The 27,230-nt window shown below is 35.3% G+C and overlaps 1 protein-coding gene across 2 annotated transcripts in view; it reads right to left on the bottom strand.

Moving 5' to 3' along the window:
- Positions 1 to 27,230, bottom strand: part of LOC140057276 (rotatin-like) — a 110,331-nt gene that overhangs the window by 61,079 nt on the left and 22,022 nt on the right. The window lies entirely within an intron of this gene.

Below are 27,230 nucleotides of genomic sequence, written 5' to 3'. Positions count from 1 at the left end.
TGTGTTTATTTTACCATTTTCTAATTTATTTATGTGTAAAGTTAAAATATAAATTTGAAAGTGCCAATTACTGTATTTGTGTTTCTAATCAAATTAATGATTGTTTATAACTATTAATCAGCCAAAAACAATAGAATCTTTGCAATACTACTACTGGCATAATTGAGTTTTAAAGGTTGAAAAAGTGGGTTGTGTTCATTTGTCAATAACTTGATAAAAATGAATGTACTTTATTTGTTGTTGAATGTGCCAAATTACAGCTTTACAATATCGTTGCTAAGGAGTTGGTGTGAGCATGTAACATTCACACAGAAGAGGTTTATGTTTTTGCAATACAAATTGATATTGTTATATTACAACAGTACATTCAACTTCTTGCATAACTATGTAAATGCTTCAAAATAAACTATAAAGAAAGACACCATCACTTATTTTTGAAAGTCCATTATTTAGGATGGAGTGACATATATAATGAATGGCGGTGCAAGTCAGAGATAGTAAACAAAGGATATGAAACTGACGCCTAACTTTTGTAGACCAAATTATAGACCAAAATTAAAGAGAACCTGAATGTTTCTAGGATTTCGGATCCTGAAGTGACCATTCATATCCCCCAATTCAGCAAGAAACATTTCAAAGATTTATAGAAGAGAAGGGAAGAAGAAAGTGAGAAATGTACTCAATATCGCTTAGTGGGGTAGCAAAATTGCTTGGGGAAAGTTGGTGGATGTATTGTAAACCATGCTGAGAATTTTCTTAGAGTCGAAGAATGTACTTTACGGGCATGGATATTTGAAAGACGGGTATTGGAAGAGTATGAAATCATAATAAAAAGGTCAGTTCACTGGGGATTTTCTTTAGTTTTCAGATTTGTTCGTCTTAAAGGCAACAAATTTGGCTACTGGGGTACAATGTTAATAAAATAGTCTTTTAGGTTTTCTCTGTACTATTTATTATAAACATTTGTTTTTTAGTGTGTATTTTTCAGTTTATGATTGTAATCCAACCTTTTTAGCTCTTGAATTTAATGTTTTTTATACCTTAAGAAATTAAATAAATTTGCCAATTTGGTTATTTTGGTAAACATTTTAGCTCTTTATGATATTTCAAAAAATTTAAATTGTGCAGTAGTACTAAATTTTTTTAAATGAACATCGATATCGCAGTGTTCTCCCCAGGATTCACATCAAGCGTCACGGTTGCCCCCGAGGGGGGGGGGGGGGCATTGGGACACTAAGTACTTGAGCCACAGCCCCACCATGGTTGGGGCTGTGGCGAAGCGATTTTTGGTAATTTACACCCTAGATGGCCGGAAATGGTACTCTCGCACACATAACATTTATGTTGAATGACGCCTCTTGTTTGGCCGGAAATAACACTTATAGCGCGCTAGCAAACAACAAAACGATCGTAGCCAACTTTTTCAGCCGGTAAACATACGCGAAGAAACATTTTTTTGCGTTAATTACGAACGTCAGGGGGAAGCCCCAATGAAAAAAATAGGCCTAATCTATTAGCCTACTCATCAGTAGGACAACTCTAGTTGGCCGGAAACGAAACTTTATAGCGCACTAGCAAACAGTAAAACCATCGTAGCACACTTTTTCCGCCAGTAAACATAATAATAATAATAATAAATAACATTTATAAAGCGCAAGAGACAAAGGTTTCAAAGCGCTGTGTTTTCCAAGATCAGTGCAAGTAGTAGCGTGCGATTATGCTTCTCTGAAAAGATGAGTTTTGAGTTTAGTTTTAAATGTGAAAACAGATAAAAAAAAACGCGATAAAAAAATGTTTTTGCGTTTAATACGAACGTCAAGGGGAATTCCCCGATGAAATAAAACTAGGCCTACTCATGAGTAGGACAACTCTGTAGTTGGCCGGAAAGACACTTCATAGCGCGCTAGCAAACCGCACGATCGTAGCCTGCTTTTTCCGCCGGTAAACATACGCGATAAGAAACATTTTTTGCGTTCATTACGAACGTCAAGGGGAATTCCCCGATGAAATAAAAAAATGCTACTCATCAGTAGGACAACTCTGTAGTTGGCCGGAAAGGACACTTCATAGCGCGCTAGCAAACAGCCCGATTGAGCCTACTTTTCCGCAGGTAAACATACTGTACGCGATATATGAAAAAAAAAACGCCGTGGCTAAAGATACGGTACCGTATTCTAACTTCTGTTTACTAAAGGTACGGTAAAATTGCATTACGTCATAATCAGCCAATGGGGTGCTGGTACGTGTGTGACGTCATCGTATAAGGACTTGGGATTTTGTTTTCATATCGCGTCTGTTGTTGGTTGTATATATGTAGAGAATTCCTATCGGCGGCGCCAGGCTGTGTGGATGTGTGTGCTGGGCTGCAGATGAGGGTTTTATTTTTATTCCAAATGGCCTATTTAGGCCTATATTTTTTTTAAACTTTGTTTACAATGGTGACCATAAACAACAAGCAAATGCGGACAATAAAGGAGCCCTTAAATACTATGATTTAGACAGCAGTGTAGCCCCAGGGCTGACGAGTCACAGAAATCAGCGCACACATATGCAGCTGGCCACAGCCTGGAATCGCTTTCCCTTCACAAACAAACTCATATAATGAGGTTATACATAGTACGTAGTAAGTAGGCCTAGGCCTCTTTTAAAACGGTTTTCTCTATTCTAGAATTAAAATCAACATGGCTTTTCAATAATAATAACAGACGTAGGCTACATTTAGTTTTTGTCACACACGACGGCGATAATAGCGATAAATAAAGCATAAAGAAAATGCGGTTGATCACTGTTTTCGCCATACCTCCATGGTTTTCGCGATATGAAAAAAATCCACAAAGTCCTTATACGATGACGTCACACACGTACCAGCACCCCATTGGCTGGTTATGACGTAATGCAATTTTACCGTATCTTTAGTAAACAGAAGTTAGAATACGGTACCGTATCTTTAGCCACAGCGAAAAAAAAAATATGCCTACTCATCAGTAGTCAACTGTAGTTTGCCGGAAACGACACCTCATAGCGCGTTAGCAAACATTAAAACGATCGTAGCCTACTTTTTTTTTCCGCCGGCGGGTAAACATATGCGATAAAAAACATTTTTTTGCGTTCAAATACAAACATCGGGGGCAAGTCCCGATGAAATAAAACTAGGCCTACTCATTAGCATGGAGTAAAGAACTTTACTCCATGTCATTAGTAAGACACCTCTAGTTGCCCGGAAATAAGACTTCATAGCGCACTAGGAAATAGGAAAACGATTCGAAAGAGAGACATGGCAGTAACAAAACACGTGCTTACATCTCTCGGCGGCGGCCGCCGGTGAAAGCACCATGTGACATACAGTATCGCAGTACTGATATCACAATACCATGTGATATCCCTTGTCACTCGACTTTCTCACGAAGTAGGGCCTAAAACATTCTAGCACCGATGTACAAATACACTTAACTTAAGGTACATTAAATGTACCTTAAGTTAAGTGAAATAAGACTTTAGCGCACTAGCAAATAGGAAAACGATCGTAGCCTTCTTGAATGTATTATACGATCAAAGCAGCTAGCATTGAATTGCGCCTAGAAATCATTTGATGACGTGCGTATGTTACCGACGAAAGAGTAAATCCCACCGATAGAGTCGATTAATTCAGTGTGATATTGAAAATAATAATATCATCGATATTTATTTTTAATACACATAACATTTTTAGAAGAAAAACAATACAATCAATCATTTACTTTATTTACAATATACAAGTTACTACATTTTAGACAACAGCCAAATAACTAGAGATCGAAAGAGAGACATGGCAGTAACAAAACACGTGTTTACATCTCTCGGCGGCGGCCGGTGAAAGCGAGTCTCAGTTGTTTAACACTTTGTTACGCAGTCTTTTGTTTTTCGTCTAGTGGTCATGTCACGTGTCTTGTGTATGCATTAGGCTCTTTATGCATGCCGCGCCTCAGCTCTAGAGAAAGTACCGTACCTGCCTGTTAATCTATTTTTAGATTGTTGTGGTTGATATTTTTAAGCGTCACGGATAAGGTTTTAAGCGTCACGGCCGACCGTAAAGCGTCACGGTAGAGAACCCAAGCGTCACGGTACCGTGACGCTTCAAAGGCCTGGGGAGAACACTGGATATCGTACTAAGTTAATACAGAAAAATATGAAGATGTAAAACGAAAATATCAATCAATCAATCATAATAGAAAGAAAGCAAGTAAATCACTTTTTAGTGAAATCGAAAAACAAAATGAGAAATTAAAAATAGGGAGAGAGTAAATAAACATTGTCAGGCAAAGCTCCCAATAGCCGTACAAATAAGAATACACAACTTCAGAGCTTACAAATCCCCACAAGCACTTGGAAAAGCAAAGAAAAAAGTGGCACAACATTTACCATATTCCTCCTTGAAACAAACAGAAGTAATTGCTTTATTCGTCAATGATCTTGGGCTTGCTACAAAACCTGAATGTTCCATAGATGGCGCTACGAGATTTCACTCGTCTCATGGACTCACTCATGATTAAGCTAGAGTAAAAACTTTTACGGTTTTATTGCCTTTGGATTATCCAAAAGAAACATTTTATGAATTTATATAGAGCAAATCTAGTTTAATCAAGATGATGATACTCTTATGTGTATGTCACATTTTATTTTTATAATTTCCAGCTCCTTGTTTACCTTCTGAACAAGATACCTTGGAAATGCATTCACCCGTGCATTCAGGTAAAGCCTTGCACCCAATAAATAATAATATTATTGTCAAATACCTTTCTTTTCACATTGTATAATAATAAATACGAAAAAAAAATATAAAGTATACACAAGTTAAATTAAATATTAATTCTGCTATATTTTTTGTGTAAATCATAATGGTATAGAGGTCTTTCCTAACAAAAATAAGAGTTTTTGAAAAAAAAATAGTGATTTATTTATATATTAATATTTTAATTGTGATCAAACTTTCAGGCATAGAAGGATAATTAAATTTTATCAAAGTTACATGCCAATATTTTGTTCTATTTATTTTCTTTTTAGTTCAATTATCAATATCAGCACCAGAAGTTGAAATTAATTCATGCAAGAAGCTTAAATCATTAAAGAAGAAAGAGAAAACAGTTTTACGATCCAATAATAAGTTGCTTTTATTTCAACTGAAATCTCACCACTCCTATTAATGCTCCGCGTCTGTGAAATGACATTCCTGAATGAATTAGGCATTGACATTGATTATTTTTTTTAAATCATTAAAATCATACCTTTTTGCTGAGGCATATGGTATTAAAGGAATGCTGAATTAAGCATTAAAAACATCATTCACATGTAGATAAAATGTAATAAACACGATCTGATCGATAATAATTAACATTCATAACGTAATTTTCAATAAAATCGATTGTCGAACTGTCGTTTTTAGTATAGAATTGATAATTTTGATGGTCAGACACCTTGTCATCGAAAACGAGGCTGTGACGTCACTGAAGGGGCTCATTTCGCTTCCGGCTCCTCCATGCTGGGAACACAGTGTGAAATTCTCGTTCTCATCGTCAGTTTATAAAACATCATCAGCAAAAAAATAATGGAATACGGTCTAGTACCTTATCAACTAGAGCCAAGAAGAAAAGGAAAACCAAGAAATGATACAGATGATAATATGGAAGAAAATAACGGCCAAGAAGACGATAGAGAATGGCGAAAAAACAATAAAGAATGGTGCTCATGTGGAAGATGCGACTCGATGCCCACCGCCGACAAATGCCTGTGTTATGAAATGAACAACGTGGGTGAAAAAATGGACGGCTTAGAAGATGAACTATGTATTGTAGATCATTTTAATTCTGACTTTGTTTGTTTACATCCTGAAGTTCTAAACATAGCACTTGTCGCCCGTAGTGATATTAGAGTTCACGAACTGAAAGAACCGATTACTAATGAAAGTTTTAGGTTCCAAGCGTATCGCCAGTTTAGGCAAGGCAGTTCGTCGTGTTGTTCCTGCGTGTGTAGTGCTGAGAATCCGACAAGAATACCCAAGCAGCGATGGACAATACGTTGGATTCAAAGAAGCAGAAACCAATTAATAAATTATTTTAACATTGTAAATACTGTAGTTATAGTGTGGTTGGAAAAGAAAATTATTGTTGTGCATAGCGCCTTGAGCACTTTTAGTGGATATGTGCGCTATATAAATTGTTATATTATATTATTTACTGATCCACAGGTATTAAGTACTATCAGGACTCAATGTCCCTTTAAGCCACCAGCCCAATCACATACGTACAATTGAGACAAACTAAGAAATAAAAAACAAGTGTATAATCTAGAATAAAATGATGAAAAAAATAATTTAAAACTGGTGGACAATATTTCCGATCATTCAACTAAGCAGTGTACGAAAGTCTAAATATGCTAGTTGATAGTGATTTTGTACAGAAGGTTGTATTTGTTAGGGGGCAAGAACCAGCATTTGTGCTATGTATTAAAACACTTATACCAATGTCGAGTAAAGTCGAAAACGTCATCCAGCCACAAATGCCTCTATTCAAATGAGATTTTAACTAGCTTCCGGTTCACTGACATGGATGGGATAGCTGGAGTTAGTACGAGGAGGAGAAATCTCTCTTTGGAATAAACGAAGAATCGTTATTTCAAAATCATTTTTTAGTTGCTTTTCAAAACTGCAATTGATTCATAATTTCATAATTATGTTGATGAGTAATCAACGTTTTGTTTGCCGATGACAGCGACATCGATGAAGAGGATTTTAAAAGAATATTAATTTTTTAAGCCATATTAGTGTGTTTTTACGTTGTTTTATATTGACCCATTCTGAAAGGCTAGGCATCAGGACGACAGAGAAGGTCTACAACATAACAAACAATAACATAAACAAGGAGAATTTTAAATGTAATGTGTGAGACCGACGAATCGTACGTTGCGCTATCACTTAGAAACATGCAACAAGAATGCATCTTACATTTTAAAAACTACCCAAAACAACCTTCTAGATTGCATTGGATTCAATTCAATACAGGCAGATATTGTGAATCAAGTTAGAAGCCAGGTAAACGGCCCTTTTTCGGGGTTATTGCCGATGAAGTACCGGTAAATGACAGTGCTAACTGGGAAAGATTGATAGATTATGTGAAGTCCACAAACATTATTGATACTATTGCAGATCTCATAATTACTTGTTTGAATAAAGTTGGCCTTGATCCAATGTACTGTCATTAACAAACTTATGACCGAGCTGGAAATATGGTTGGCAAGCAAAATGGAGCAGCTGTGCAATTCAAAGTAAAAACTTAAAATGAAAAGGCTGACTACTACCATTGCGCCTCTAACAAGCTTAATCTTGCATTATCCAAGTATACAAAGGTCCCAGAAGTGTATAACATGGTTTAGTTTGCTTTCTTCAAAGCTTAGGAAGATTTTTTATTAATTCTGTGAAATGCCAAGAATTTCTCGAACAGATAATAAAAATTAAAGTAGATGAGAAGTGCTTTTATGTAATGAAGAAAAAGGTAAAGCTGTTGTGTGAAACAAGATACTGCCTTTGAAGATTGGCACATTCACTATGAATATATTGTAGACCCGCATTTCCGCAATGTCAGTGACAGAGGTAAATGAAATCCATAGACAGTTCACTGAATCTATTCAGTATATATATCTATATCAATTCTAGGGAACAAGTAACAAAAGAACTTGAATCAGTCCGCTAGTCACAAGAGAAAGAGTTTAGCGAAATATTTAAAAAAATTGAAAAAGTCGTTACAAAACAATCAAAACATTGCGTTCAAATGTTCCAACGAAGCTGCGGTCGACAAACATTTGGAGTGTTTTTTTTGCCGGCCTCGTAGACTTCCTGCAAATGTCTTTAAATTCTATTTGGGTGTACATGACTGATTTATTTGTAATTAGTAAGACTAAGAATCAGTCAATTGTATAATGAACAGATCCATGCATTGCATTTTATTATTTACTGCCCAATTTTCCCCGAAAAAAAGTATTTTGAGCCTTTTTTCGCTTCCATGGAACGCCCACTGATTATGACCTTAATTTGACCTAAATTGGATATGACGTTTATTCGGCAACGTCTGCATGTGCGATCCTTCTGACTACACACGCTAAACCTTGTAAGACAACGTTTTTTTCATAAACAAAGCAAAATCATCGATCATTTTTTCATTATAAACAATGCCTCGTTGTGTGGCAGCTAACTGGGTGCAGCATTAACCATACTTAAATAATAATGTTAGTATTCATCTGTTTCCAAAAGATGATAACTTGCAGAAAAAGTGGATTCAAGCGGTATCCAGGACTAGGGTAGGATTCAAAGGCTCATCCTATTCTGCTCTGTGCCGCGAGCACCAGGAACCAGGGTATGTATCACATCGAAAATAACAACGAAGCTATCTTGATTAGGCTAGCCTAGCTGGATTAATTTATAATTATACAGGCTTTTATAGCCTATTATTTACACTAGGCTAACGCCCAACACTGTATATATTTTAATAATTATCGTTTCATGACGATAGTTTATTTTTTAGGCATAAAATGGTAGAAATATAGATAGCGTCACGGACGTCAGTACAGTATAAAAAAAGTTTAAATTTATTTTACCGAGTTAATTTATTTTTATTTATTTTTTTTTATTTTCCTCTGAAAGTTTGGGCACCTTGTTGACAAGATACACGACGCGCATGTTACAGATTGCATGCACGTTTTGTTACTGATATGACATCATGGTAATTTTCACGCTTCGGTAAATATCAGCAGTGAGTGGGGCATAGAATAATATTTTAAATTCAACATTTTTGTCAAATATACAATAAAAATAAAAGCACCCATTTGTTAAGATTATTATGTAATTTTAATATTAGAAACTCAAAATCATATACTCAAGATGGTCTTTAAACAAATCCACCATCTACCTGTACCTGATGGTGATACATACAGTATGTTTATTGATACAAGGCTGAAAATAATGGTCGCTTTACACTCCATCGCAGGCGAAGATCGCTGTAGACACTACGCTCGAATAAACAAGTCACCAAAACAGAAAACCCCTATTTGGTATTGGCTGCCATAAACGAGCTTATTAAATTTTTTTTCCAGGGATGTAATTGTGCAGGGCGAAGCCGGGCGGGCCCGCCCTGCCTAAAAGTATCCCGCTCGGTCTAAAGCCAATTTCAAGGCTCTGCGCCCAGCGTCGAACGTACCTATCCGCCCACCATAATTTAATTGATTATCTTAAATTTGGACTGGAGTGTAAACACATTGTGGTAATAGCCAGCTGTTAAAGCGGCACCCCAGTCGGGTAAGCTCTAACTTACGACTCTAACGACTCTGTTGTGGACATTAACCGTCGACTTCAGGCGAATTATGCCGATGATGCATGTGTAACATATTGGCGTCACAGAGGCCTGTGGAACGACTGGTCCCATATTCACGCCGATTGCGTACATCTTAACAGAAGTTCTTCAAATGGCCTCAAGCTATTCTACACGCAGAAAAAATCATAAATTATTCGCGTTTCAACCTGATATCGATATCTCAACGAAAAAACTTTTTCCACAACTTATTTCACAGCCAGCTACCGAAGCTACTGTCTATATGCCTTTCCTGTTTTTCAAGAAAAGTTCAAATATCTTGTCGTAACAAGGGAAGCATGCTTATTGCAAACATTATATGCTTATGTTGCCACATTAACCGCGAGTGGAAAAGTCAGTCAGATGCTAGAGGTACCCCAATGGGTAACATTCTACTAAGTGGGGCTATTCTTTTTTCTGGCTCAACACCCACACAATTTCTAAGAGCGCTAAAAAGTAAGCGCCATGAATAAACATACTTTTTTCCGTCAAAATTTCTTACACAGAGTTGTAAGGAATAATTGGTTTTCTAAATTAAAAGGGATAAGCACTTGCCAAACTACAAGGATATTTCTATTGGAGTAGATGGACGCTATGACAGTATGTCATTTCATTGTGGTAAACAATCGGGTCAGAGGCCATTTTTTATCAGGGCTTTTTTGCCGTACCCACGCTATTTTTATTTTGCGTTTGTTTTTACAACTAGTTGGAACAGTGAAATTATTGCAATTATGGTTAATATTCAGTGGAGTGAAGCAGCTACAGTGGCCCTTATTAGTATTTGGGGAAACTCAAAAATTGAAAACGGATTAGACGGCACCAGACGAAATGGGCTACTTTAGGCGGACATTAAAAAAAGACTGAAATTGGATTCACGCAGATTACAAATAAATGAAAGAATATTTAGAATCCAAAGACGAACAAGGTAAATCTGGAAATGGACCTACAGAGTGGCCTTATTTCAACAAAATGAATGCCATTTTCGGCGACCGTCCAGCAACAAAACCAGCTTATGTTACTGGCTCTTGACTCCCTTCAACAACCAGTCGACCACCGTCAGCTAGCCACACTACTCCGAGTCCTAGTACTACTACTGCTATTAGGCCTACGGTCATCAGTGCGTCTACTAGCTATTAGCCAACAATGCAAACCTAATAGTCATAATTTATATTTTTCAGCAAGTATTAAACTTAATGAAAACTTAAATTTGACAACATCAGTACATTATTTATAAGGATACAGATTTATGATTGCTTGGCACACCAAATTCGCCCGCGACTGGTGTTTTGGCCTTATCAAGCAGCGCTACAACCGGCAGCACAGTTCCTGTTTGAATTACATAAGCAAGGCAAAAAGAGACAGCACACAAGCTATTGTCAACATTCCGCATCTTGCTGGAGACGAGAAAGGGGAAACTTTCATCCCAGTTTATAACTGGAAATCTTTCCTGGATGGGTATTTTTATCCATTGCATGGCATCAAAAGTTTTCACCATATAAAGTTTAATGCTAACAATGCTGGCACTGCCTCTTGCCACATTGTTGCCGACAGTCCGGTTGAAGTCAGGGCTATGTTAAAACAAAATGGGGTATGGCCACCTATTGGCCTTCCGGAACCTCGGACACCACCGGCCTTTCATTACAACGTGCTAAAAGTATTCAACTTGTATAGTATTAGTAATTATTCTGGCCTGCAACTCATTTGTATTTTATCTTATCCTTTGTTCTGCATTAATATCTCAATATATAGATACACATGTAAATTAACTAAAATCTTATTAAGAACTTCCTGAACTATCATCATTTTCACACCTCCAAAACATTCATGCTGTTTATATTTTCTTAGTCTGGTTAATTGAGTAAAGTTAATTGTTTATCTTTCCTTAAAAGACTGGTTTTACAGTAATTAGTTAAGTTAGTTGGACTCTACCATTTTTGTACATGTATAATAATTTATTTGGGTAATTAATTTAATATTTCGTTGCATATTCTATTAATTATGAAATCATAAAAATGGTAAATAATATCATTATCATTTAATAATACCGCTGTTTATAGTACATATTTATCGCAGTGTCCTTTATGAGCGAAGTTAGTCGGTTTCCTTTCGCGGAAATTGGACTTGGTCAGAATTTACCCCTATAATAGATGTGGACATCAATGATAAACCTCATTTCTTATTGACTGAACCGCAGGTAAGGACATTTTTAATTTACTGTAATTAATATGTTATTTTAGATCATTATTTTCTCTATGTTTAGACTAATTTGTTAAATCTGGTATTTAGGGCAACTTTAAACAGTACTTTTATGTTGGTGTATTTATACTACCATAAATAATGGAAAACTTCTTGTGTACTATAATAATAATATAAATTTGTATTGTAATATTTTTATTTGATATACTTTGAAACCGTTAAAGTATATATGCTGCTACATTAAAGTAACGTAAATTAGACACAACGCAATGTAAGGCAGAAACTATACAATCAAATGTGTGTTGTATACTGACTTACAACTATGTTTTATTATTATGTTTTAATGAAGTTTTTCTGATCTCTTATTGACTGATCCGCAGTGAGAATAACTCCAGAATAAACCTATCTGGAAACCAACAAAACCGCCTCAGAGTTGTCATTGCGTGAACGTCACCTTGAATCCCGAATTTGGTGTGTAACCAGCAAGAACCGGTTACATAAGGTACATTTGTTCATACCAACGTTTAACCATCTATATGAAAAAGGTACTTTACGTACACTACAACCCTATAAATATACTTTTTTTGTGTGTGAAACTGGAAATTGTAATTGTAATGGAATTTTAAATGTCTTACAATTTTGAAGGACTATAAAATATCGCTCTGAACTACAGTATGAATGTAATGTATAGGTAATTTATCTTTGTAAATTCTATATCTTGAAGGCGTACTGGTGGCAAATAGAACCATACGTATTAAATTGTTGGCAGCAACAATGGATTTGCCAGCCATGAGTATGGTTAAAAACATGGCACAATTTAATGGAAAGTATGGGTGTGGTCAATGCGAAGCGGAGGGGAAAGTGGTGAAAAAGGGAAAGGGGGCACGTAACATCATATGTACGTGAACCAAAACCGCCGTTAAAACGCAGTAAAAAAAGAATTGAAGATCATTAACTGGCAACAACAAGGCTACATACAGACAGTAGCTAGGCTTAGCCAGACCGGGCTGTATTATCCTACCTAGGCTAGCTAGGCATAGATGTTTTCTAGCTAGCATCTACTCCTTGTAGTATTACTAGACTTGTATTGTAGGGCTAAGTTATCTTTTGTAAATTAATATCTTGAAGGCGTATATAGTTCCTACAAGTACATCATGTGTTGATGAGATGTAGGAGAACTATAAAAGGTATTAATAACATTTAAAATATCTTTTTGTATTGTCCAAAAACATTTAATTCACTTTATTGTTTAATGCAATAGATATTTTACCAACATAAGACTCAATAAGCAAAATGTTTATTGTAATGCATTTTTATCGTTTATTTATTTTTTTTGTTTTTTAGTTTATTTTGTGACCTATACCCATGTTATATATTTTTGTTAATAAAAGTTTGGTAGACTTTTTTGTTTTATATTTTGTATTCTTGTGTTAATAACTTTTTAAAATTAAATGCAATGTATCTAGAAACCTTCTGAAAAGATGCAATACAACATAAGATGGTGTCGTCATTTCAAACCCACAGGCACACATTCACATGCAAAGCAAAATATGGTAGTTCAAGCAGCAAGTGCCGTTTGTTTTGATTTTCAAAAAGTAGAACAGCAGCGAACAACGATAAACTTTTAAGATGTACATAAGAAAGCAATATTCTACAGTCTTCATAGAACACATGATGAAATAAACATTAATCCATACAACCTTACATTGTTGTCTAATTGGCAAGCTAATATGGACATCCAAATTGTTGGAACGCCATATGCTGCTGTCTCTTCGTATATAACAAAACCAGAAACAAAAGAACTTCAGGTACAGTATCTGCTCAAGAAACAGCCTATCGATTATGTGGACTCCCATTCTATAGTTTATCCAGAAATGTTACGTTTATCAATACTAATCTACCAGAAAAACGTATACACATTCTTAAACCAAAATCACAGCTTCTTCACTTGTCAAAAAATGATGACATATTTATCAACAGCATTATCCAACATTACTGTAACCGACCAAAGAATCCACTTTTTGATAATATGAGTTTCGCAAATTTTGCTACCAACTACAGAATAACATTTACCAATACGGTACACGCAAATCGGTCCCATTATTGCATAATCATAACTACCAGAGAAAAAGCAGCTTGTATACAAACTCCATCATTTTCTGTACTTTCCATGGAGAACAAATCAAGACTTGCTTGGAGAATTTGAAACTGCATATAAATCGTTTTGTGCAAAAAAAACCCAAAAAAAATGTTTTCCAAGGGGTCAATTGTAACACTAAGAATGTTGGTTAATTCACAGAGACTGTGTGCCAGGTGACCTATACAAAGGATGAAAATTGAAAGTTCATGGTTTATGAAGAACATCTCCTATCGGCCTTTAGTATTTGTCCTCTTTGTAGTGAAGTGACAGACAGCACCATTTCAGCCGTGCAGGGGACATTTTGTCGTGTGTGACAGGTTTGTACAGCATGTACTTTCAGCAGATTGTGGGATTCACAGCCAATGATAAATAATACTCCAGCAGGAAATATATTACCATCAGCAGCAACCCTTTTTTCTGGATCATGTGTAGCTAAATCAATAAACCAAAGAGTAAAGGCAAACATGCTGACAATTTTTACCCTTAAATGGTTGGTAATGCAAGAGGAAGAAGACATGTTCTGTTTGCTGTGCCAAAAACACAACATGACTCCTCGTGGTGTTCTAACTTGGAATAGGGCACCATGTAAACGACTTCGATTTGAAAGTGTTAAACAACACGAACGAAGAGAATCGCATCGGCCGTGCAACCCTACGCAATACAGATAGCTACGCAACCAAATATTACGGAATCTATAAGTTTAGGGAAGATGATGACATGAAACCTGGATTTAATGGAGATGCACATAGACAGACAAAATACATTGTTTTTCACAACCAGCTACTGATGCTACTGTCTATATGTCTTTCCTGTTTTTCAAGAAAAGTTCAAATATTTTGTTGTAACAAGGGAAGCATGCTTATTGCAAACATAAGTTGTTTATGTTGCTACACTAACCGCGAGTGGAAAAGTCAGTCAGATGCTAGAGGTATCCCAATGGGTAACATTTTACTAAGTGGGGCTATTCTTTTTTTCTGGCTCAACACCCACACAATTTCTAAGAGCGCTAAAAAGTATAAACGAAAAGGAAAAATTATTTTCGCTATTTTTGTGAATGATATAATATTTTTTTCGCAAATTGACAACTCCAATCGCAATTTGCGAAAACGCAAATGGTTAGCGTGAACATAGCTAGGCCTAGAGTACCCTTGTTTGATATTATAATTCATGAACCTATTAACATTGTTATTAATATTTATTAGGCTAATTTGTAATATAATGTCAGATAATTTTTTAATGTATTATTTTAGTAGTTTTTTTGGACCTACTGTAGGCCAAAATTAAATCTGGTAAACTAAAAACGTAAGAAATTTAAATATGATGAATGCCTTGTAAACTTTTATTTACTAACCAAAATATACAATATGAATAGAAATGCAGTACAATTAATGGTAATACCAATTCATATTGCTAATATTGTAAAATAAAGTTACAATATTAGCAATAAGTGCAGTATTGTTTTTTTTAAATGTCATTAAAATTTTTATAATTTCTAAATTAGTATTAATAATTTTTATTTTCAGGAAATTGTAGAAAATGGAACGGCACAAATGTTGCCTCCAGTATCTCTGCAGATTATGTGGTACCAAAAATTGCTCCAAAATAAATCTGTTGAAATCTAAAATTGTGTTATGCGAGAGATATTAACCATTAGGATGTGTCAAAAGACGTAAATGGCATCTGTAATAAGATGTCTTGTAGTCATGTGACTTGTGTGGTAATGAATGCTAGGACTCATAGTATAATCAACAAGTTACACAATCCACATTACTGACAAAGTAATAGATTTATTGAAAGAATACAGACAGTTAAAAATGTACAACAAAAGTCAAAAGACAGTGGCACAGATGCATATCTAGCACTCCTGTGTATGAGAATACCAATAGACAGGCTATCTGCCACCACCAAATATTATACAAGAGAAGTGTGAGAAGCAACCTACCCGTAAAAACCCAAAACGATGACAGACAACCTATCAACAGGCTTATCCACAGACAAAACTTACAAAAAAAATATCACGACCAACATGGAACACAACATGGGGTTTGCTATGTTTTTTTGGAGGTTTGCGGGGTTTAGCAATTACTTTTTAACCAAAAAATAATGTTTTACCCCAAAAATAGGTAGATAAAAACAAAAATGTAATTTTTTTTAAATTAACATATTAGTGTGTAGTACACTACACAATTCACTAACTTTTATGTTGGTTCGATGGGGTTTGCTGGGTTTAGCAATTTTTAAACCAAAAAATGATGTCTTACCCTAAAAATAAGTAGTTAACAAAAACAATTTAACATTTTTGCTAAACTCTGTATTATCTCATAAAAAGATTAAGAAAATTTAAGAGGCACTTTGAAGAAACTGCTAAAGCACACAGTGTACAGGTGTACAGATTTCCGAAGGTGCATGGTACACGTTTTGTTGGACACCACAGAAATGGTGCATGTATATATTGCAATTATAGAAAACTCTATTGCCAACAGACATCATAGTTCACTGAATGCGAAGCTCATGGGAATTTTAAAGTGCCTGAAAGGAATCGACTTTTTTATGACAACATACATGTACTTTGAAATTCTTCACATTGTAACAACACTTTCAATGAAATTGGGGGATATAGATGTTTTTGAAGTGCTGCCAGCAACAGAACAGGCAAAGATGAACCTCCAGGATCTGATGAAGATACTACCAACAGAGTAATAACAAAGGCTGGGTATACTCTCGATGATACCACAATTTCCTGTAATATTGCTAGAGGCCACATGAAAAGGGCAGTGCACAACAGAGAGTACACAACCGTTTCGTGGGACACAAATTGTGAAACGACTAAATGATAAAATCAGGGCCATTCGCAACAATAAGTATAAGATCAAATTATAAATGTGTCGCAATTCCTGTGATATTGCTAGAATAGGCCACATGAAAAGGGCAGTGCACAACAGAGAGTACACCACCGTTTCGTGGGACAGAATGGTTCATGAAACACACAGACGTCATGCTGCTGAAACTTTAGGCAACATTGGCAAGTTCCTGCTCTGCAGGAATGCCTTGATTAAAGATTTAGCACAATCGACCATGATGTGTTCAAACACATGATATGGCTAAACCCTGCCAACTGGAGAGATGATTCTGCCGAAGAGTTAGAATCTCTAAGTTACGTGGCCGACCACTTTACCAATACTCTTGAAGCTGCTAGCTTTGATTATGCTAAATTTAAAGCTGAGTGGAAAAGTTTAAAGATTATTGTCAAGACGTGCGTTTTTCATCGCTCTTTATTAAAAATGGTTCTTACCATAATTATAATACAAGATCTAAAGACAAAATGAGACTCAGAAAACGTAATCGTACTTCTGTGTGTGTGGGACCCAAATTGTGGAATGACTTGAATTACGAACTACAAAGTACCAAATCAATATATATATTTAAATCATTGTTTAAAGAACATTTATTATCATTTTACAAATAATTTTAAAAATTATACTTGTTGCAGGATTTAGCTTTTTTATTATTTATGTTTTAGTTTTTTAGGCTAGTTAGGGACATAGGGGGACACAACTAATCAAGCTCTTTTGAGTTTTTATGTGTTTCCTTTTCATCTTTTTTATGTTCTCATATATTGTTGTTGTATATTTTCATGATAGAGGATGAATAAAGAATATTTGAATTTGAAGAACTTTTACCATAGTATACAAGCAAGAGAACTTTGGAAGAGAATTCTTCAATTCAGGAAGCATGAATTCCCAAACGTCTGTCTTCTTGTTGAAATTATTATGGTGATAGGTGTACTGTAAGCAACAGTACCATGTAAAGAAGTTTCAGTACACTAATACAGCTATTCTTTCTGACTGAAGACTGAATATTTATAATTTATTTTTTTAGTTATCCGCTTGGTATACCAAGCGGATAACTCCTTGTTATTGTATGAGATCAACATTTTTTTTCTGTATTATTAGTTATCCGCTTAGTAGCGGATAACTCCTTGTAATCGTCCTGTTTCATCAAATTTTTTTTTTTCTGTATTATACTTCTTTCTTTCTGTCATTTTTGTGCGTCGCGTTTCTCTAAAACGTGTAAACAGAACATATCGTAACTTTGTCAACCTATCGACATTTACGTGAACTTGTGCACCTCCTATTTTTGAATGACGTCAGAGTTGCGCAACGTGACTTACGTGCGATTTTATGAATTTCAATGATTGATCATAGACTAAAAACCAAACATAATTTTGTTTTGAAACTTTGTGAAAATTTAAGTCATATCAAGCGCAAACTTTCTATGGATTAAAAATAGCATGTTTCACAAAAAGTTACGCGCGCACGCGCGTTTAAAATTTTAACGTGCGAAATATCAACTTCTAATCAACTTTCTATGCGTTTCATGTCATTTTGAGCATGTCAAAAATTCCCACGCGCGCGAACATTTTTACGCACGCGGTGCACACTTAGCGTTAAAAACATATTTTTTTCGCGTGATTTATGTTTTTTCAGCCTTTTCTAGTAATGTTACCAAATTTTAAACAATTTCGACTTAAAATTACGTCATACGAGCACGTCGAATTAGATAATTTGCACGCGTATTTGGTGAAAAAGTTCAAAAATTCGTCAAAATTATGCCTATTTTTAAACAGTCATAGATTCTAAACTACATGGAGAACTTTTTTTTAATTACATATTCTGGAAGTTGATGAGTTGTAGATATCGGATCATGCATTAATATGGCTAACCGGACATTTTGACGTCATCGTATGGCCACGCGAATATAAAATATAGGATTTTTGTCTATTTCGTCATAGCTCATCACATTTAATAGAGCGCATCTCCACTTATTCGTTGTCCATTTTCATTCCGATTTTAATATATTCTAGATCTATCAACTATCTTTTGCATGAATTAAAAATGTTTTAATTTTTTTAACGTCATCATGCCTAAAAATTTAAATTACGTTGGTCATTAATTTCATCTTTACAGTAAATTTTAATCTGTTATGCCTCGTAAGAATAAAATGTGATAATCACAATTAAAACGTTTTCAGGAAGCTATTGTATTGTAGATACAAAATCATGTGTAAATTGTGCCAATCGAATGTTGTGACGTCATCATATGGCCAGTTAAATAAAAAAAGTCGTATTTTCATCTTTTGCATTATATTTCATTACATTTAAAAGAGCGCGCATCAATATTTCACGTATTCAAATTTCTTCTACACGTTAATACGTTGTTGCTGAGATAATTTCATTCAGAAATTTCTACTTTTACATTTTATTTTGAAACCGTCAAGATGTTAAAAATTACAATAAAATACGGGTCCCGTAATTTCACCTATTTTACACTGTTTGTGATGATTGTACTGTGTATACTATATGACACAAAATAACAGAATTCAGAAATAACAACATATCATATTCTTCAGTTCAGGTCATAATGCCTTAATATTTTTCTGTGTGCAATATTCTAACGTATGACGTGCACGTGGCGTTTGTCGAGCGGATAACTAACTCGTCAAAGTGACGAGTTTCATGTCTAGTTCTTCTTTCCTTCCTTCCTTTTTGTGAGTCGCGTTTCTCTAAAATGTGTAAACATAACATTTCATAACTTTGACAACATATGGGCATTTACGTGAAGTTGTGCACCTCCTATTTTTGAATGACGTCATAGTTGCGCAACGTGACTTACGCGCGATTTTATGAATTTCAATGATTGATCATAGATTAAAAACCAAAAGTCATTTAGTATTGACACTTTGACAAAATTTAAGTCAGGGATTAAAAATGGCATGTTTCACAAGAAGTTACGCGCGCACGCGCATTTAAAATTTCAAAATGCGCAAAATTAATTTCTAATCAACTTTTTACGCGTTTCATGTCACTTTGAGCATGTCAAAAATTCCCACGGGCGCGCAATTTTTTACGCACGCGGTGCGCACGTAGCGATAAAAACATATTTTTTTCTCTTGAATTATATTTTTCAAGCCTTTCCTAGTAATTTTGAAAACAATTTAGAACTTTTCCAGTTTAAATAACGCCATACGAACACGTTGAATTAGACAATTTGTGCGCGTTTTTTATGAAAAAGCTTAAAAAATCATCAAAATAATGTCTTATTTTAAACAGTCATAGTTTCTAAAGTAAACCGTGAACCGTTTATTTTTATTACAAAATCTAGAAGTTGATGAGTTGCAGATATCGGATCATGCATCGATAAGGCTAAAAAAACATTGTGACGTAATCGTATGGCCACACGAATGTAAAATATAGGATTTTTGTCTGTTTCGTTATTGCTCATCACATTCAATGGAGCGCATCACGCTTATCTGTATTCCTTTTTCTCCTATATTTATATATTGTCTAGGTCAATCAACTTTCTTTAGCATGAGATAAAAATATTTAAATTTTTATAACGTCATCATGCCTAAAAATTTCAATTACGTGGGTCATTAATTTCATCTTTACAGTAAATTTTATTCTGTAATAGCTCGTAAGAATAAAATGTGATAATCACGATTAAAACGTTTTCTGGAAGCTATTGGATTGTAGATACGAATTCATGTAAACATTTTGCCAATCGGATGTTGTGACGTCATCATATGGCCAGTTGAATAAAAAAAGTTGTATTTTCATATTTTGCGTAATAGTTCATCACATTTAAAAGGGTGCGCATCTATATTTTACGTATTCAAATTTCTTCTACACGTTAATATGTTGTTCCTAAGATAATTTCCTTCTGAAATTGCTATCTAAGTGTTTCATTTTGATACAGTCGCCATGTTAAAAATTGGAATAAATGGCGGGTCCCGTAATTTCACCTATTCTACACTGTATGTAATATATACTGTAGTGTTTGCATGTATATACTACATGACACAAAATTGACAGAATTCAGCACTAACAGCATATCATATTCTTCAGTTCTTGTCATAATGCCATAATCTTTATCTGTGTGCAATATTCCAACGTATGACGTGCACGTGGCGTTTGTCGTGGTGCGGATAACTAACTCGTCAAAGTGACGAGTTTCATGTCTAGTTTTTTAATTGTAGCCCCTGATGGTTTTTTTTTAGTGTAATAAATGGAATACACCAGGATTTGCAAGGAGAGCAGAATGCTCTTCTTAATAATCCTAGGAGGCAAATCAGGGCTCTCCTGCACTTTTTATATGTGATGCCCTGAAGCATACAGTATTGTAATCATTCAGAATTTATCAAAATTACTTTTAAAAATGTTTAATTCAATATAATTTTAAATACAGTAGAAGTGTAACAAGTGTACATCAATCATTCTAAAATTGGTATGTTTTTCTTTTCCATTAAGGAGGTAGAAGCTGGTGGGATGGAGTTTGAACCAGGAAGTTCCTCTACCCCAACCAAGAAAACAAACGAGATGGTAAAGCGAGTGCAGCTCACCGTTAAGTTCAAGCTTTGAAATCCAACAGCAAATACATGACACAAGCTTCCAAATCCCAACAAGCAGTAAAATAACACAAACCCATGAAATATAATATCGAACGTATAAAATGACTTTTCATAAACCAATTATCCAAAAACGTATTAGTATTAAAAACATGATTAGGGGCCTAAAGGGCCTAAAGAAACATTTTCAGCAATATTTAAAAACTGAAATAGTGTTAATGTTAAAAGATAAATGTAAAGATAAATGATATGAAAAATATTTATTTTGCAATAAATAACATTTCGAAAGTGGTTTATCACAAAAGAGAGAGAAAAGTTAGTTCAAAACAATTACCATGCATAAAGAAACAAGAATATAACAATAATACCAGATTTATTTATTAACTTTTTTCCAGGTCACATCTTTGGTATCTATCCACAAAAAGACGAGGAGCAGAGATCAACAGTATGGGATACCATTGTGAAACGACTAAATGATCAAATCAGGGCCATACGCAACAATAGTACAAGGAAAATTATAAATGTGTCGCAATTACCGAAGGATTGATTAAATGTAACCAGCATTTTTAGATTTTCGGATAACTTATCGATTTCAAGGTCATCAATAAAACCATTAACGAAATCATTTATAGGGCCTACGGAACGCACTGATCGAACAAGATTAAGATCAGTATTTTATCTGCGATAAAAAATAATGGATGTCTTATACCGATCAAAAATCCTGCTATAAAATGATTCCATTATCGTACGCGACCGTATTTCATTCAGAGAAAAACATAAAATCCCGTCCAATGATCCCAAGCGGAATCGTAATTGGGATTTGAAAATATTTCTGGAAATCTCGACTATAAATCCCGATCGAGATTTTGACGTTATTTCGGGAATCAAAAAAGCGGGATCGGGATTTATAGTCTGGATTCCCGATTTTTGATCTGGTAAGCGGGATTCCCAGCGGGATCCTGCACGTTTTTTCAAATGACAAAGATGAAGTTGATGGACTTATCCAAAGTAAGAAGTACATTGTGTTTGAAGAATTCCTGCTACAGCTTGTTAGATGCCAAGAGGTCATATTGCTGGGCACCCATACCATAACCAACAACATTTTGTGTTGGCAGCATGCTAAAAATTAAAGGAGAGGACATGCTTTCCACTTATAGCTATCACAACCATTATGCAGACATACCAAACGGCCAGCTGGAAATGTTGCGATTGCTGCTACAACGTTTTATACAGGAAATACATTCACCGCAATGGAAGAAATCTTTAAAGACATCAAAATTCCAACTATCCATAAATCTTCATTTTACAAGATACAAAAAGAAGTACTATTTATTACCAAACGTTGAAGAAATGTATACAGTAACAAACATATGGAAAATGTTCGCAAGAGTAAGTTTTGAATTTTATAAAATTAACATTTAGTTCAGAATATTTTCAGTGGTTATTGTTTTGTAACATTTAGATAGCCATTACTGCAATGGTTGCATTCGCCCCCTAGAAGTCATTCATTTTAGAATATAATGATCTTCAAAAAAGGAACATCAGCGGGTCATGTATAATGGACATAAGAGAGACTACATGCCCTCAAATATTAGTCTGTTACAGCTGCAAATGGTTTGGTTGCGCATTTATTCAGACCTGTGGAAGGCTGGAGACACGACGCATATCTACTGAGGCAGTCCAACCTTATAGATGAACTCCAAGCTAGGTCATTTGAGCAAGAGGGCAATACCATTTCCAAGACAAAACATTACACCAGATCAAGAAGCTTTCAACAAAGCCATGCCAAAAGTAAGAATCGGTGTTGAATGGATTTTTGGGGACATGATCAATTCAAATTCTATGACTCTGGAAGAGGAGTAAATCTTCGTACTATTGAAATAAAAAGGATTCAGCAAAGTATTGAAATTTTCCGCATGATCGTAATCAAATCACGTATATGGAGTTAGAAAAGAAAGAAGAAAATGGGAGAACCATGAAAGAGAAAATAATTGAAAGTGTTCTGAAACATGGACTTTGGAAACAGAGGAAGAAATCAAGAATGGTGTAGCACCTCTTAAAAAAACACCAGCACTAGACCTACTCATCCTGCAATTGCCAATACTTTAAGACAAAATTCTATTCCAGCACTACTAACATGCCTAGATGAATGATTTGATTATATATCAACATATGACTTGGTTGAATCCAGCTAATTGGAAGAGTGATGTTGAGACTGAACTGGCTTACTACAATTTGTGGCAGAACACTTCGCTACAACACTATCAGCTGTGGTTTTTGATGGAAGTAAACTAAAACGTGAATGGAAATGCCTGAAAGTTATGGTAATCGGTGTGAGTAATTTACGTTGAGTGTGGCTTTAGCATCTTAACTGCTATGCTCTCTGAACCATAGCACCATGGAAGACCTCCTTTTGATCAAAGGAAATGACAGGACTTGGTCACAAAGGGGAAAAGAAGCAATAACAAATTCTTAGTAGCGAGGTTCATGTCTGGTAACAAACGGCGCAAACTGCGCATGAAAGAGCTACTGTAAGAAATAAAGATTAGAAGCAAGACCATCTGCAGAAAGTGACACAACTCAAAGTGATGAAGACAGTTCTGATTCAGATAGCGGAGCTTCAGAGCCAGACTTAAACTGGGTTAACTATTAACTGTCCTAACTTAACTAAAGTCTTCAACTGTAAAATAATAATTATTAGGTTGTGGTTTTTAGATAATTTTTACTAATATATTATTGTAAAATAAAGAAACCAAATAAATACCGTAATTCATTGCTGGAGTTAATATATTAAAGCATACAGGGAATTATTGAAAGAAGAAGAAAGAATTGTTTTAAATGTTGGATGAATTGCTAGTTCTTGCTTTATTTTGTCTCGCCATTTATTATGAATTTTACATGCTTGAGTACCATTTCCGGCCATCTAGAGGTGTCATTTATTAAAATTCGGATCCCCACAGGCCCAACCATGGTGGGCCTGTGCCTCGGATACTTAATCTAAATAATGGCTCTCCTCAACATATTGAGGAGAGCCATTAGGAGCTCTCCTCTTATATTTATAAATCAAGGTCTGCTAAATTATTTAATATTTTATAGAGTCTGCGGTGCTGACGTCACGACGGTAGGTGGCGCTGCGTGGACAGTAGGTGGCGCTGCATGGTTGCTAGCCAACCAAAAAATGCGTTCAACCTGTCTGAGTGACTCCTAGTTCACCAATGGTTTGGAATAGGCTTATTGAACACCACCATGGTATTCACCTTAAGAATCTATCGTTACAATTGTATTATTTTTATTTTTATTTACAGGCTTTAAATTGTCTAAAACTATTGGCAATTTTATTTAAGAACATTACATTCAAAATGATATTGGTGTGTATTCTGATGCGATAGGGATTAACTTATCCAGTCTTGAGGAAGATGCCGTTTGTAAACTTAATGGTCAACACATTACTAATAGTGCTGTCCTTGAAATTCGAGATGTTGTGCTGAAACTACAGTGGCCAATTTCGACACACATCACTTGGATACTCAAGATTTTAGGACAAAACAATGTTGACGTGAAAAGTATAAAGAACAGTACATTGCGAGCGAAAATTGTTGGTATCAAGAACAAGCGACGAAAAATAATAAAGAATAAAAAGTCAAAGTTAGATTTTCCATTAATGCAAATATCTAGATTTTTTATGCTTTCTTGTTACCTCCTGTGACCTTTACTGATGACCTTTAACAGTGACCTTGACCTCGATGATGACTTGAACTTTACGTATTACATAATTAATTATTTATAATACTAAGCTCATGTGACACAGGACTGAAAATTAACCTTTAAACCATAGTGGCCAGCAGGGCCAGTTGAAGTTGAAGGATGGTCGCCCTTATTAAAAATGGCTGGCCCGTACACATTTTTTTTGCCCAACGGGGGTGGGGATAAAGTTAGAACTTTCGAAGAAATAATCCATCTTCAAAATGACATAATTAAAGCAACTAAGCTTTTTAAATAATAAACATTATATTTAGGCCTCCTATATTAATGTTTCCTTTTAAAATTAAATATATTTTATTAACTCGTTCCATAAAAACATGTAGTAAGCATAAAAGGAAAAATTATTGGTTGGGACATGTGCTTCCTGTAAAGGAGGTGTTTCTATGACACTGTACTGGTTGCACTATGAGGCGATGAAGTAAACTCGCCCTTGAATGCAGGCAGGGGAATCCCCTTTGTTGGTACCTCGCACTGTGAGATGGAGCGCGATTAATTGCTCTCCTTTTCGAAGGTTGTTGAGTGCGATCGTGCTCGCGATCCTTAAAAACGAGGGACTGCCATTAGGCTTGTAGCTTTATAACTTAGCTTATATATTATTAGCCTAGGCCTAGATTGGTTATAAAAAGTAGGTGGATGCAGTTTCTGGAAGTCGCCAGACGGGTCGACCATCACAAAATTAATACTCGCCCGTACCAAATAATGGTCGCCATTGGCGACCGTTAATTTTCAGCCCTGGTGACATTATATTTAATAATGAAAATACACATATGTATAGAGTAAATAAATGGGCTAAAAATGCTATATTTTATACTGTAAGGGCCCGTTTCTGCTGCCAACCCAAAATATACCGTATAAATATACCGTATATATATACCGTATATATACCGTATATGAAATTCGTGCACCGTTTCCGCTGCACATACTTCGTGGGTGGGTTGTAAAAAAGTTGGCTTTCATTACCCAAAATGCATTTCGTGAGACGGAAGTATGGATTGACCTCGTGTAGTGAGGTTTTTGCCTACATGCTGACAAAAACAAAACAATGATGGTTTCTCAAAACGTCGTAGCATTGCTTTCTATTTTAAATCTAATGAGCAGAAGTGGCAACGAATTTACACCGCACATACAAGCACAATCTAGAAATGTAGAATGGGCATTGAATAGATTTATGCAAAGAAGACGACGGCGTTTGCCGATAACTTTGGCTGCTGTTCTTCTCGGAACATCCAACTTCATCGACGATGATGATGATGATGACAGGAGGAGGGCTAGAAGAAGAGTCGCTAGGGCTAGAAGACGACCTCGCAACCCTATTGTGTCGCTAAACTGGTGGAATGAAACTGTGTGTAACCGCTACACCGAACAGTTGTGGAAAGCGAATTTTCGTATGTCAAAAAAGGTACTTGCGACCCTAGGTAGAGGCCTAGAGACTCTAGGCCTATATATTACCATATATATGTATGCCTCTATATATATATTTTAATATATTTTAATATATGTATATACTCTATATACTAGGCTTAGACTAGGCTTTTTTTTTTAAATCCAGGCACCCTAGTAGTACTAGTAGTAGGCTCCACTTGTTTTAATAAACCGAACATATAGACCTAGCTAGTTTAGATGCTTATTAATCATATTGCTTATTTTTAAACCAAATATAGATGCTTATAACAATTAATAACCTATGACACAGGTAACTATTTTAAAGATAACTAGATTTGATATAGAATAGATAAATGATTTATTTTCTAGCTGACGCATTAGAATCTAAGGCTAGGCCCGCCAAAAAAAAAAAAATGTTTTGATCAATTTTGAACACATGTATAATAAACAACATTTAATTAATTGTTTACCTTAAATCAGTAGACCTTTTTTATTTAGTACTGTCTAAATTTATTTTTCAGACACTTTTACTGTTCTTTGTGACATACTGAGACCAAACCTGCAAAGACAAGTCACAAACTTTGGGAACGGCATGACAGTGGAGCATGTGGTTGGGATGACGGTGTGGAGGTTGTCAACTTGCTGCGACCTAAGAAAATGTACAATGACTATATAGTTTGGCCAATAGAAGAACGCTTGAAGGCAACCGTGACAGGATTCGGTGAGGTACATGGCTTTCCGCAATGTGCAGGTGCCATCGATGGCTCCCACATACCTATCATTGCACCTCACAATTCAACTGCGGACTACTTCAATCGGAAAGGGCACTATTCTATAATACTTCAAGCTGTTGTAGATCACAAGTTAAGGTAATTTAAATGCCAACCAATATATTAGTTTGATAGATTGTAGCAATATTTTTTTTAGTAAACTGCATTCTGTCTTAATCAGGCTGTTTAAAAAGGCCTTTCTTT

The sequence above is a fragment of the Antedon mediterranea genome, chromosome 8 (genome assembly GCF_964355755.1).
Source record: "Antedon mediterranea chromosome 8, ecAntMedi1.1, whole genome shotgun sequence".
NCBI lineage: Eukaryota > Metazoa > Echinodermata > Crinoidea > Comatulida > Antedonidae > Antedon > Antedon mediterranea.
This window is presented reverse-complemented; position numbering and strand designations above follow the sequence as displayed.